Source organism: Zea mays, chromosome 4 (genome assembly GCF_902167145.1).
Source record: "Zea mays cultivar B73 chromosome 4, Zm-B73-REFERENCE-NAM-5.0, whole genome shotgun sequence".
In the NCBI taxonomy this organism is placed as follows: Eukaryota; Viridiplantae; Streptophyta; class Magnoliopsida; order Poales; family Poaceae; genus Zea; species Zea mays.
Window position 1 is genome coordinate 36,089,043 of NC_050099.1, and position 12,835 is coordinate 36,101,877.

A 12,835-nucleotide genomic window follows, 5' to 3' on the forward strand; every position below is an offset into this window, starting at 1 on the left:
TGAATGACATCCCCGGCCTAGCCCGAAGCATTGGGAACAGATTCGTAACTCCAATTTGGGCGAAGGGTGGATGAAGCTTGGCTGGTGACGAAGCTCGAAGTCACCTCAAACCGGTAATAACCTTATGCCTGCTGCTTTACCTTCTCCTTGAAATTTGTGCTTTCCTTATACTACTTTGTTAGCCTTGTCGGACTAGATCCGAGGGACTGACGTTTTATTCCTATTTAAGTGTGGTCTAGCCTCTAAGGCGAGACTTAGGCACTTAAGTTGGAATAATTCGGGTGGTTCCTCCACAGTGGTGGAGGCAGCAATGGGGAACCGGCGGTGGAGGATCTGGATGGGGAGGGGAGATGAAAGGAGAGAGAAGGGGATGACGGCCTCATGAGGGTTCGTTCCAAAGTGAAAGAAGCTGGTCGGATGGCCACGTGAGATGGATTAAGTCGCACGGACGGCTATGGTTTTTGGGGCAACGTGGACAGCTCCACCTCGAGAATCCTCTCGGTTTTAAATGTAAAGAGATGTTTCTATTATCCAACCTATCTCTATAGCGACCCACCATCAGTCGCACACTTAACTCTATTGCGACCAATCATAAGTGGTTAAATTTCTAAACTTTTAGTGATCGATGGGCCATCCCTACAAACACATAATTAGATTTTTCTTTTCAAAAATAAAAAACTAATCGAAAAATTCGAATAATTACGTGGACTTCTACAGGATATATTAACATGATTCAAACATGTTTTGCGCTTTATAAACACTATGGAACATACTTAGTTCAATCTAAGCATAATTTATTATTTACTACGTTTTTTCACAATATGTCTTATCAGAAATATCATACAAAGATGGTTTTATGTTTACAAGTTTCTAGTATACTCACTAACATCTAAGACAGTTTGTATAGTCCAGATGACTCTAATAATATCTTTATTTGAGATGGTTTCATATACATAATTGTCCAATATACTAAACAAAATATAAGACAATTCTTGTAAACTTAATGCCTCAAAAGGTATATTTATTTGAGACGGTTTTCAAAATCAATCTGTATTAAATCAATATAAGACATTTTCTACCATGTATCTGTCTCAAAAACCTTCTTCATTAAAGACGGATCTCCAACAAACCGTCTTACCTTACTCATCACCATATGATAAAAGACGCTTCTATAAAATGCACTGATATTTGTCTTAAGATGTATGTCTTAAATAAGCATATTTCTAGTAGTGTATGTACAGGATGACGAAGCCGAGGATCCATGAACCGAAGCTTGTTGGGAAATGACGAAGCTACTGCAAAAAATTTCTAGAGAAAATTTTGAGTTAACTTTGTAGAAAATATTGTAATCTATGAATTAAACATTATTCTGTAAATTTGTCAATACCTTGTAATATATTTTACCTTTTCATCCATGAATGCATTGCTTTGATGTGGACGAAACTTGTACTTTTTGAGCCGAAGGCGAAAAACACCTTCCCTTCTTTTCGTACACAATGAAGCATAAATCTGCTTCTTTAGTATTCGCCGAAGCCTTGTCATTAAAACCGAAGCAAATGTCTGTGCTCTATGATATGATGATGATGATCCTATGAATGTCTAAATGAATGTATATGAATGCAATGAATGATGTGATGTAATGTGCAAGTGAATGTCCAAACACACACGTACGAAACCACATCCAGACTCTGCATTCCCTCAGAAATGACCAAAATCTCTTTGCCGTTTATTTTTCGGCTTCACCGCTTATTTTTCGGTGTAAGTTCTGCATTCCCTTAGGAATGTCTTTTGAACTTCTTCGCCTTCTATTTCGGCGGTATCACCGTTGACTTTTCGGTGTAAGTTCTGCATCCCCTTAGGAACATCTTTTGAATTTCTTCGCCTTCTATTTCGGCGGTATTTGACTCTGCATTCCCTTAGGAACGACTTTTGAGCAGAAAACTTACGCTGTGCTCCCTTGGGAACAGATTTTTGTAGCTTCGTCGTGCTCTGCATCCCCTTAGGGACAACTTTCGAGCTTCTCCCTGTTTTTTTTCTGCACTCGATGGTGCATGCTCAAATTTTACATTTTACATATTTTTGGGGGATTTTGCTCTCGTAAAGCTGAATAAGAAAGGAAAAATTACAAACTATGGCCCATTAAAAACCTTTCTCCCCCTTTGGAAAGGAAAAGGTTGCCATAGGAAAAATGAAAAAGATTACATCAAGTTACACATAATATCGTCGAAGCTCATTCGCATTCCAAGATCTAGGAATGTCGTTGCCGTCCATATCCTTCAATCTGTAAGAACCGGGTCTTGACGAAGATACCACCAGAAAGGGTCCTTCCCACTTTAGTTGTAGCTTTCCTACTGTGTCTGGATTGGCCACTCTCCGAAGTACCAAATGCCCTGGCTTAATGTTTTTCAGCCGAACTTTTCTGTCACGCCATTTTATTGTTTCGGCTTGATATTTATTGATATTCTCCACAGCCTGAAGTCTGGTCCCTTCTATAGTATCTTTTGCCACAGAATAATCAGCTTCGTCCTCTGCCGAAGCTACTGTTCTAATTAACCCTGCTTTAGCTTCTTCTGGGGTTATAGCTTCGTCACAAAACAATATCTTGAATGGTGTAAAACCTGTTGACCTTGAAATAGTTCTATTGTGGCTCCACACCACTTTAATCAACTCATCTGGCCACTTTCCTCTGGGTTGATTGAAGATTAACTTCATTATTCCCGTCATTATAATACCATTTGCTCTTTCGACCAGCCCGTTTGACTCCGGGTGCCTGACTGATGCAAAATGAATCTTCGTGCCAATCTGGTCACAGAAATTTTTGAAAGTTTCGGCATCAAACTGTGTTCGATTGTCCACAGTTATAGCCTTCGGCATGTCGAAGCGACAAACGATATTTTGCCAGAAGAATTTCTGGACTGTAACTGAAATTATTGTAGCCAAAGGCTTTGCTTCAATCCACTTAGAAAAATATTCTACAGCCACCACGACATATTTCAAATTACCTTGTGCTGGTGGAAGTGGGCCTAACAAGTCCAGGCCCCATCTTTGCAATGGCCAAGTTGGTTGTATTAACTGAGTTAATGACGAAGGTTGTTTTTGGTCTCTTGCACATTTTTGGCAATTTTTGCACTTTTGGACCAGATCTGCTGCATCCGAAGCTGCCTTCGGCCAGTAAAATCCCTATCTAAAAACCTTTCCCAGCAAAGGCCTAGACCCAATATGAGATCCACACAATCCTGCATGTATCTCCTTCATTAGTTCTATACCTTCGGTTCTGGATAAACACTTGAGAAGGGGGAGCAAACTCCATGTTTGTATAATCCCCCTTCTATTATGTTATATGGTCTTGTTCTTGCTTCCATTCTTTTATCATAAACTTTGTCATTCGAGAGGCAGTTACCCTAGAGGAAAGAAATGATTTCAGTCCTCCAATCTTCACTATGTACTGGGGAAATGGCGAGCACTGCTCTCTCCATGAGTTCAACTGAATGTGCCTTTATTGTTTCAAAAAATACTTCTAAAGGTAGAGGGAGCCCCTGAGCCGCTGATTTGGCTAACAGATCTGCATGCTCATTTTCGCCTCTTGGAATGTTCTTCACAGAGAAACCTTCGTAAGAAGCCTCCAACCTTCGAACTATATCCAGATATTTTTCAAGTTTCGGATCTCTTGCCTTGCTACTTTTATCTACATGGCCAGAAATGACTTGAGAATCAGTTTTCAGGATAGCCCTTCTTATTCCCATTGCCCTTAATTTCCGAAGCCCCAACAGGAGTGCTTCGTATTCGGCAATATTATTTGTACAACTAAAGCCTAGCTTGGCTGCATAACATGTTCTGACTTTCGAAGGTGCTACTAGAAAACAGTTGCTCCTGCGCCGAAGGTTCCCCAAGAACCATTGTAGAACACTGTTCAAGCTTCGGCATCTTTATTTATCTCTTCTTCCTGAGCCCCTGGCGTCCAGTCAGCGATGAAGTCTGCTAACGCCTGGGACTGAATTGAAGATCTATGCACATAATCAATGGTGAATTCATTAAGCTCTGTAGCCCACTTCCCAATCCTTCCAGTAGCCTCTCTGTTCCTCATGATGTCCTTTAGAGGTTGTGACGAAGGAACAATTATGTGGTATGCTTGAAAATAATGTCGAAGCTTTCTGGAGGCCATTAACACAGCATATAATACCTTCTCCAATTCTGTGTAATTTTTCTTTGATGGACTTAAAACTTCAGAGACGAAGTATACTGGAGCTTGCTTTTTAGCCTGACCATCTAGCTTCTCCCGTACCAGTGCCGCACTCACTACAGAATGCGAAGCTGCCACATATTGTTGTTAAATCAATCAAATATTGTTTCAACTCTTCAAAAGCTTTTTGTTGTGCCGGGCCCCATTGAAAGACTTCGGCTGACTTCAGTATCTCAAAAAATGGCAGATTTCTTTCCGCTGATCTGGATATGAATCTGTTTAATGATGCTAATCTTCCTGCCAGCCGTTGAGCCCCTTTCTTCGTGCTTGGTGGCTCCATCCGAAGGATAGCTTTGATCTTGCTTGAGTTAGCTTCAATTCCTTTCGTTGATACCAGACAGCCAAGGAACTTGCCTTTCTTCACTCCAAAAACACATTTTCTGGATTTAATTTCAGGCCAGCTTGCCTGAAATTGGCAAATGTTTCTTGCAAATCAGCAATGTGATTTTCTTGCTTTGTGCTTTTCACTATGATATCATCAACATAGGGCAGCACATTTCTGCCTATCTAGGAATGAAGGACCTTAGCTATCATTCTGCTGAAGCTTCCTCCAGCATTCTTGAGCCCCTCAGGCATCCAAAGATAGCAATAGGTGGCACTAGGAGTTATGAAGCTAGTCTTCGGCTCATCTTCCTTCTTCATCCAGATTTGATGATAGCCTGAATAATAATCCAATAGACTCATGAGCTCTGAAGAAGCTGCTGCATCTACAAGAGAGTCTATTCTTGGTAGCGGGAATTGATCTTTTGTGCATGCCTTGTTAAGATCTGTAAAGTCAATGCACATTCTCCATTTGCCATTGGCCTTCTTCACCATGACAGTATTGGCTAACCACTCTGGGTATTTTACTCTCTGATGACACCAACACTGAGAAGCCTTTTCACTTCATTCCGAGCACCTTCGACTTTATCATCAGACATTTTCCGAAGCCTTTGCTTTCTTGGCCTGAAGGATGGGTCCACATTGAGTGAATGTTTAATGACATCTCTGTTGACACCGCAGAGATCATTGGCTGACCAAGCAAAGACATCTTTGTTGTTGAATAAAAATCTTATCAAAGTTTTCTCTTGCTCTTCAGATAGCTGAGACCCCAGCAATACTTTTTGCTCTACTTCTTCACATAGAAGCATAGGCTTCGGCTGATCCGCCGAAGCAGACTTCTCTCTTTTGTATTTGTACTTCTCACAGACTTCGACTCCATCTATATTGTGAATTATTTTTGAGTCTGTCCAATTTCCTTCGGCTTTTCTGGCAGCTTCTTGACTCCCATGAACAGCAATGGGCCCTTGTTCCGAAGGTATCTTCATGCATAGATATGCTAGATGAAGTATTGCTTCAAAGGCATTCAGTGTTCCATGACCAATGATTGCATTGTAAGGATATTCCATGTCAACAATGTCAAAGATGACATGTTCGGTTCTTGTGTTATGAACAAAGCCGAAGGTAATTGGCATTGTGATTTTGCCGAGTGCTGTAATCTGTCTTCCTTCGAAGCCACATAGAGGATGTGTAGCATCATGAATCTTGTCTTCTGGCTCTTGCATTTGTCTGAAGGCCTTAGCAAATATGATATCCACTGCGCTACCAGTATCAACTAGAACATTATGGACCAGAAAACCCTTGATGATACAAGATATGACCATAGCATCATTGTGAGGATAATCTTTGAGCTCAAGGTCCTCCTGGGAGAAGGTAATTGGGATGTGGGACCATTTTGATTTGATGAAGGGTCCCTGCACCCCAACATGTTGTACCTTCTCTGTGCTTCCTTCTTCTGCTTCTTGTTAGCCGGCTCTGAACCTGAACCGCCTGTTATCGGAAGCACCAGTAGCTTCATAGCCGAAGATACTTCAGCTTGGTTGTTGAACGAAGCCATCAGCTCAATCAGTGGAAGTGAGTTCACCGGAGGTGGGCGCCAATGTTGGAGACTTGTTCTCAATTGCTTCGGCTTGACAGAACGTAAAAATCCAAGTGTGACGTGCGTGTGAATACAAGTCAGCGTGAACAGTACAGGGATACTGTTCATCTATTTATAGGCACAGGGCGCAACCTATGTGGATTTACATTTGTGTCCTTTACAACCGGTTACAATCATAACACAAATTATCATGGGCCAATTGGTCTTTTCATCTTTAAGTCGGTGCATCTGAAGGTACGCTACGAAGCTCCCTGATTGGTAGCTTTGGCACGACTTCTGTTTTGATCTTTCGAAGGTGTTTCTTCTCATAGGACCTTCAGCGACGAAGCAGACCCCCAACAGTTTCTATTTCCAATCTTAGAAATGAGAATGCTATTTTACATGCTAAGATTGATGAACTAAATACTTGCAAACCCTCTACATCTGTTGTTGAACATGTTGCTATTTGTACTAGATGTAGAGATGTTAATATTGATGCTATTCATGATCACCTTGCTTTAATTAAATAACAAAATGATCATATAGATCAATTAACTAGTAAAATCAATGAGCATGAGATAGAAAATGAAAATTTTAAATTTGCTAGAAGCATGCTCTATAATGGGAGACGCCCTGGCATCAAGGATGACATTGGTTTCCAACAGGGAAGCAATGTCAAGCTTAATGCTCCTAAAAGATTATCTAATTTTGTTAAGGGCAAGGCTCCCATAGTTCAGGATAACGAGGGCTATATTTTATATCCTGCTGGTTATCCCGAACACAAGATTCAGAGAATTCATGCTAGGAAGTCTCATTCTATTTCTCACCATGCTTTTATATACAAGAAGGAGGCATCTAGCTCTAGGCATTCTACCCATGTTAAAATGCCTAAAAAGAAAACTCCTACTGCATCAAATGATCATAATAATTCATTAAAAACTTTTGATGCTTCTTATGTTTTAACTAACAAATCAGGCAAAATAGTTGCCAAATATGTTGGGGGCAAACACAAGGGCTCCAAAACTTGTGTTTGGGTACCCAAGATGCTTGTTTCTAATGTGAAAGGACCCAAGACCATTTGGGTACCTAAGAACAAGGCCTAAATTGTTTTACAGGTTTATGCATCCGGGGGCTCAAGTTGGATTATTGATAGCTGATGCACAAACCACATGACAGGGGAGAAAAGGATGTTCTCCTACGAGAAAAACGAAAATCCCCAAAGAGCTATTACATTCAGGGATGGAAATCAAGGTTTGGTCAAAGGACTTGGTAAAATTGCTATATCACCTGACCATTCTATTTCCAATGTTTTTCTTGTAGATTCTTTAGATTATAACTTGCTTTCAGTTTCTCAATTATGCAAAATGGGTTACAATTGTCTTTTTACGGATATAGGTGTTACTGTCTTTAGAAGAAGTGATGATTCAGTAGCATTTAAGGGAGTATTAGAGGGTCAGCTATACTTAGTTGATTTTAATAGAGCTGAACTCGATACTTGCTTAGTTGCTAAGAATAATATGGGTTAGCTCGGGCATCGCCGACTAGCCCATGTTGGGATGAAGAATCTTCACAAGCTCCTAAAGGGAGAGCACATTTTGGGACTAACCAATGTTCATTTTGAGAAAGACAAGGTTTGTAGCGCATGTCAAGCAGGAAAGCAAGTTGGAACCCACCATCCACACAAGAACATCATGACGACCGACATGCCGCTTGAGCTACTTCACATGGATTTATTTGGCCCGATCGCTTATATAAGCATCGGCGAGAGTAAGTATTGTCTTGTAATTGTGGATGATTATTCTCGCTTCACTTGGGTATTCTTTTTACAGGAAAAATCTCAGACCCAAGAGACCTTAAAGGGATTCTTGAGACGAGCTCAAAATGAGTTCGGATTAAGGATCAAGAAGATAAGAAGCGACAACAGGACGGAGTTCAAGAACTCTCAAATTGAAGGCTTTCTTGAGGAGGAGGGCATCAAGCATGAGTTCTCTTCTCCCTACACACCTCAACAAAGTGGTGTAGTGGAGAGGAAGAATAGAACTCTACTAGACATGGCAAGGACCATGCTGGATGAGTATAAGACTCCAGACCGGTTTTGGGCTGAAGCGATTAACACCGCCTGCTACTCCATCAACCGGCTCTACCTTCACCGAATCCTCAAGAAGACATCTTATGAACCCCTAACTGGTAAAAAGCCCAATGTTTCATATTTTAGAGTCTTTGGTAGCAAATGTTTTATTCTTATTAAAAGAGGTAGAAAATCCAAATTTGCTCCGAAGGTTGTAGAAGGCTTTTTACTAGGATATGATTCAAACAGAAGGGCATATAGAGTCTTCAACAAATCCACTCGATTAGTTGAGGTTTCTTGTGACATTGTGTTTGATGAGACTAATGGCTCCCAAGTGGAGCAAGTTGATCTTGATGAGCTAGATGATGAAGAGGCTCCATGTGTCACGCTAAGAAACATGTCCATTGGGGATGTGTGTCCTAAGGAATCCGAAGAGCCTACATAAGCACAAGATCAACCGTCATCTTCCAATCAAGCATCTGCACCAACCCAAGATGAGGATCAAGCTCAAGACAATGAAGAAGAAGATCAAGAGGATGAGCCACCTCAAGAGGAGGACAATGATCAAGGGGGAGATTACCATGACAAAGACAAGGAAGATGAGCAAGAAATTCAGGGTCAAAGACCGCCACACCCAAGAGTCCACCAAGCGATTCAAAGAGATCACCCCATGAACTCAATTCTCGGTGACATTCATAAGGGGGTAACTACTCGATCTCGAGTCGCTCATTTTTGTGAACATTACTCTTTTGTGTCCTCTATTGAGCCATATAGGGTGGAGGATGCACTAAAAGATTCGGATTGGGTGTTGGCAATGCAAGAGGAGCTCAACAACTTCACGAGGAATGAGGTATGGCATTTAGTTCCACGTTCTAATCAAAAATGTTGTAGGTACCAAATGGGTATTCCGCAACAAGCAAGATGAGCATGGTGTGGTGACAAGGAACAAAGCCCGACTTGTGGCCAAAGGATATTCACAAGTCGAAGGTTTCAATTTCGGTGAAACCTATGCACCCGTAGCTAGGCTTGAATCAATTCGCATATTACTTGCCTATGCTACTCACCATGGCTTTAAGCTTTATCAAATGGACGTGAAAAGTGCCTTCCTCAATGGACCAATCAAGGAAGAGGTATATGTTGAGCAACCTCCCGGTTTTGAAGATAGTCAGCACCCTAACCATGTTTATAAACTCTCAAAGGCGCTTTATGGGCTCAAGCAAGCCCCAAGAGCATGGTATGAATGCCTAAGAGATTTTCTTATCACTAATGGCTTCAAAGTCGGCAAAGTCGATTCTACTCTCTTTACTAAAACTATTGCAAAAGATTTGTTTGTATGCCAAATTTATGTTGATTATATCAAATTTGGGTCTACTAACAAATCTACTTGTGAAGAATTTAGTAGGATCATGATTCAAAAATTCGAGATGTCTATGATGGGGGAGTTGAAGTATTTCCTAGGATTTCAAGTCAAGCAACTCCAAGAGGGCACCTTCATCAGCCAAACCAAGTACATTAAAGACATACTTACCAAGTTTGGAATGAAGGATGCCAAGCCCATCAAGACACCCATGGGAACAAATGGGCATCTCGACCTCGACACGGGAGGTAAATCCGTATATCAAAAGGTATACCGGTCGATGATAGGATCTTTACTCTACTTATGTGCATCTCGACCAGACATTATGCTTTCTGTATGCATGTGTGCAAGGTTCCAAGCCGATCCTGAGGAAGTTCACCTAAGGGCCGTGAAAAGAATCATGAGATATTTAGTTTATACTCCTAAGTTTGGACTTTGGTACCCCAAGGGATCCACCTTTGATTTAATAGGATATTCAGTTGCCGATTGGGCAGGGTGTAAAATTGATAGGAAGAGCACATCAGGGACTTGTCAATTTCTGGGGAGATCCCTGGCGTCTTGGGCTTCGAAGAAACAAAACACAGTAGCTCTTTCTACCGCCGAAGCCGAGTATATTGTCGTAGGTCATTGTTGTGCGCAATTACTTTGGATGAGGCAAACCCTCAAGGACTATGGCTACAAATTGAACAAAGTCCCTCTCCTATGTGACAATGAGAGTGCAATCCACATGGCGGATAATCCCGTTGAACACAGCCGCACTAAACACATAGACATTCAGTATCACTTTTTGAGGGATCACCAACAAAGGGGGGATATCAAGATAGCTTATGTTAGCACAAAAGAACAATTAGCCGATATCTTCACCAAACCATTAGATGAGAAAACTTTACCAAACTTAGGAATGAGCTAAACATTCTTGATTCTCGGAACTTTGATTGACACTTTGCACACATAGCTCATTTATATACCTTCGATCATATCTCTTTTATGTCTATGACTAATGTGTTTTCAAGTGTATTTCTACTAAGTCATAGATTGAAAGGGAAATGGAGTCTTCGGCGAAGACAAGGCTTCCACTCCACTCTATCGGTATCATTTACTCTTCGCCATCACTCCACATTACTCTCCAAATTTGGTATAATCTTCACTCATATTTACTTATACCAAAGGGGGAGAAAGTAATAAGGGCTCTCAACTGACTCCGTTTTTGGCGATTAATGCCAAAGGGGGAGAAATATTAAGCCCAAAGCAAAAGGACCGCACCACCACCAATTTCAAAATTTTCAAATGATGTATTTTGATATGTTTACTTTCAAGAGTTTTTCAAATTGATATCTAAATCTTGCTCAAATTGGTAAAACCCTCTTGAAATCTAAGAGGAGAATTTCATTCAGGGGGAGTTTTGTTAAGTCAAGGGAAAAACATTTGAAACTGGGGGAGAAAATTTCAAAACTTGAAAATGCTTCTCGAAATATTACTCATATACCTTTGACTATTTGCAAAAAGGCTTTGAAAAGATTTTCCAAAAGAATTTGCAAAACATGTGGTGCAAGCGTGGTCCAAAATGTTAAATAAAAAGAAAGCAACCATGCATATCTAAGTAAAACTATAAATTGGTTTAATTTCAAGCAACCTTTGCACTTACCTTATGCAAACTAGTTCAATTTTGCACTTATATATTTGCTTTGGTTTGTGTTGGCATCAATCAGCAAAAAGGGGGAGATTGAAAGGGAAATAGGGTTTAACCTTTTCCTATAAATAATTTTGGTGGTTGAATGCCCAACACAAATAATTGAACTGACTAGTTTGCTCTAGATTATATATTCTATAGGTGCCAAAGGTTCAACAGAAACCGATAAAAAGATCAAAGTTAGGGTTCAAAAGAAAGGAGCAAAAGAAACCGAAGAGAACCCTGGTCTGGCGCACCGGACACTGTCCGGTGCGCCAGGGCCATACGAGTCCGAACTTGCCACCTTCGGGTTTCAGAAGAGCCGCTCCGCTATAATTCACCGGACTGTCTTGTGCACCAGCGGAGCAACGGCTCCAGCGCAACGGTTGACTGCAACGGACACCTGCAAAAGTGCTACAGTGCGCGGACAGTTCGCGCAGAGTTAGAGCAGCCGCCAGAAGGCGCACTGGACAGTGAACAGTGCCTGTCCGGTGCGGCACCGGACTGTCTGGTGCCACATGAAGACAAAGCTCCAACGGTCGAAACCGTCAAAACCCTAACGGTTGGGTGACGTGGCTGGCGCACCGGACACTGTCCGGTGCACCCATCGACAGCAGCCTGCCCCAACGGTTGAATTGGTGGTTGGGCGCTATAAATACCCCACAACCACCTCCACTCCAACCATCTAAGCATTCACAACAGTGCATTCAATACAAGAGCAATACACTACACTCCAAGACACAAATCAAAGCCTCCGATTAAATCCAAGTCCACAATTCAACTATAGTATTTTAGGACTTGTGAGAAGATCGTCTTGTGTTTCCTTGATGCTCTTGTTGCTTGGTTGGCTTTCTTCTTTCTCTCATTCTTACTCTCAAAGCCTTATAAGCGAAGCAAGAGACACCAATTGTGTGGTGGTCCTTGCGGGGTCTAAGTGACCCAGGAAATCAAGGAAGAAAGCTCACTCGGTCTAAGTGACCGTTTGAGAGAGGGAAAGGGTTGAAAGAGACCTGGTCTTTGTGACCACCTCAACGGAGACTAGGTTCTTTGGAACCGAACCTCGGTAAAACAAATCATCGTGTCATCCGCCTTATTTTCTCGGTTGATTTGTTTTCCCTCTCTCCCGGACTTTATATTCGCTCTAACGCTAACCCTGGCTTGTAGTTTGTGGATTAAGTTGTAAATTTCAGATTTCGCCTATCCACCCCCTCTAGGCGACTTCCATAAATCCCAAATCAAACAGAAATGAAGGTTTTAGGGATTAGAACCCTAATTTCCAACCTTGCGAAACCAATCAAGGGGCTCGGGATGGAGATCCCAAGCCCTAGATCACAAATCATGAACACCAAGGAAGATTAGGGTTTAAAACCATAAATCATTTCCTAATCAAATAAAGAAAACAAGGATCAAGTGCAATAGGCACCACCCGAGCCACTCAGAGGGGGCTCATGATCAAATCCTCACCACAAGAACCAACAAAAGGCTAGATCGAGTAACCCTAACCCTAACTCAAATCACCAAATCACAAAACATAAGAAGGGATATGAGCGCAAAAGGAGAATGGAACTCATTTGGTCAAGCCGTAGTCGACGTCGAAGTCGTCA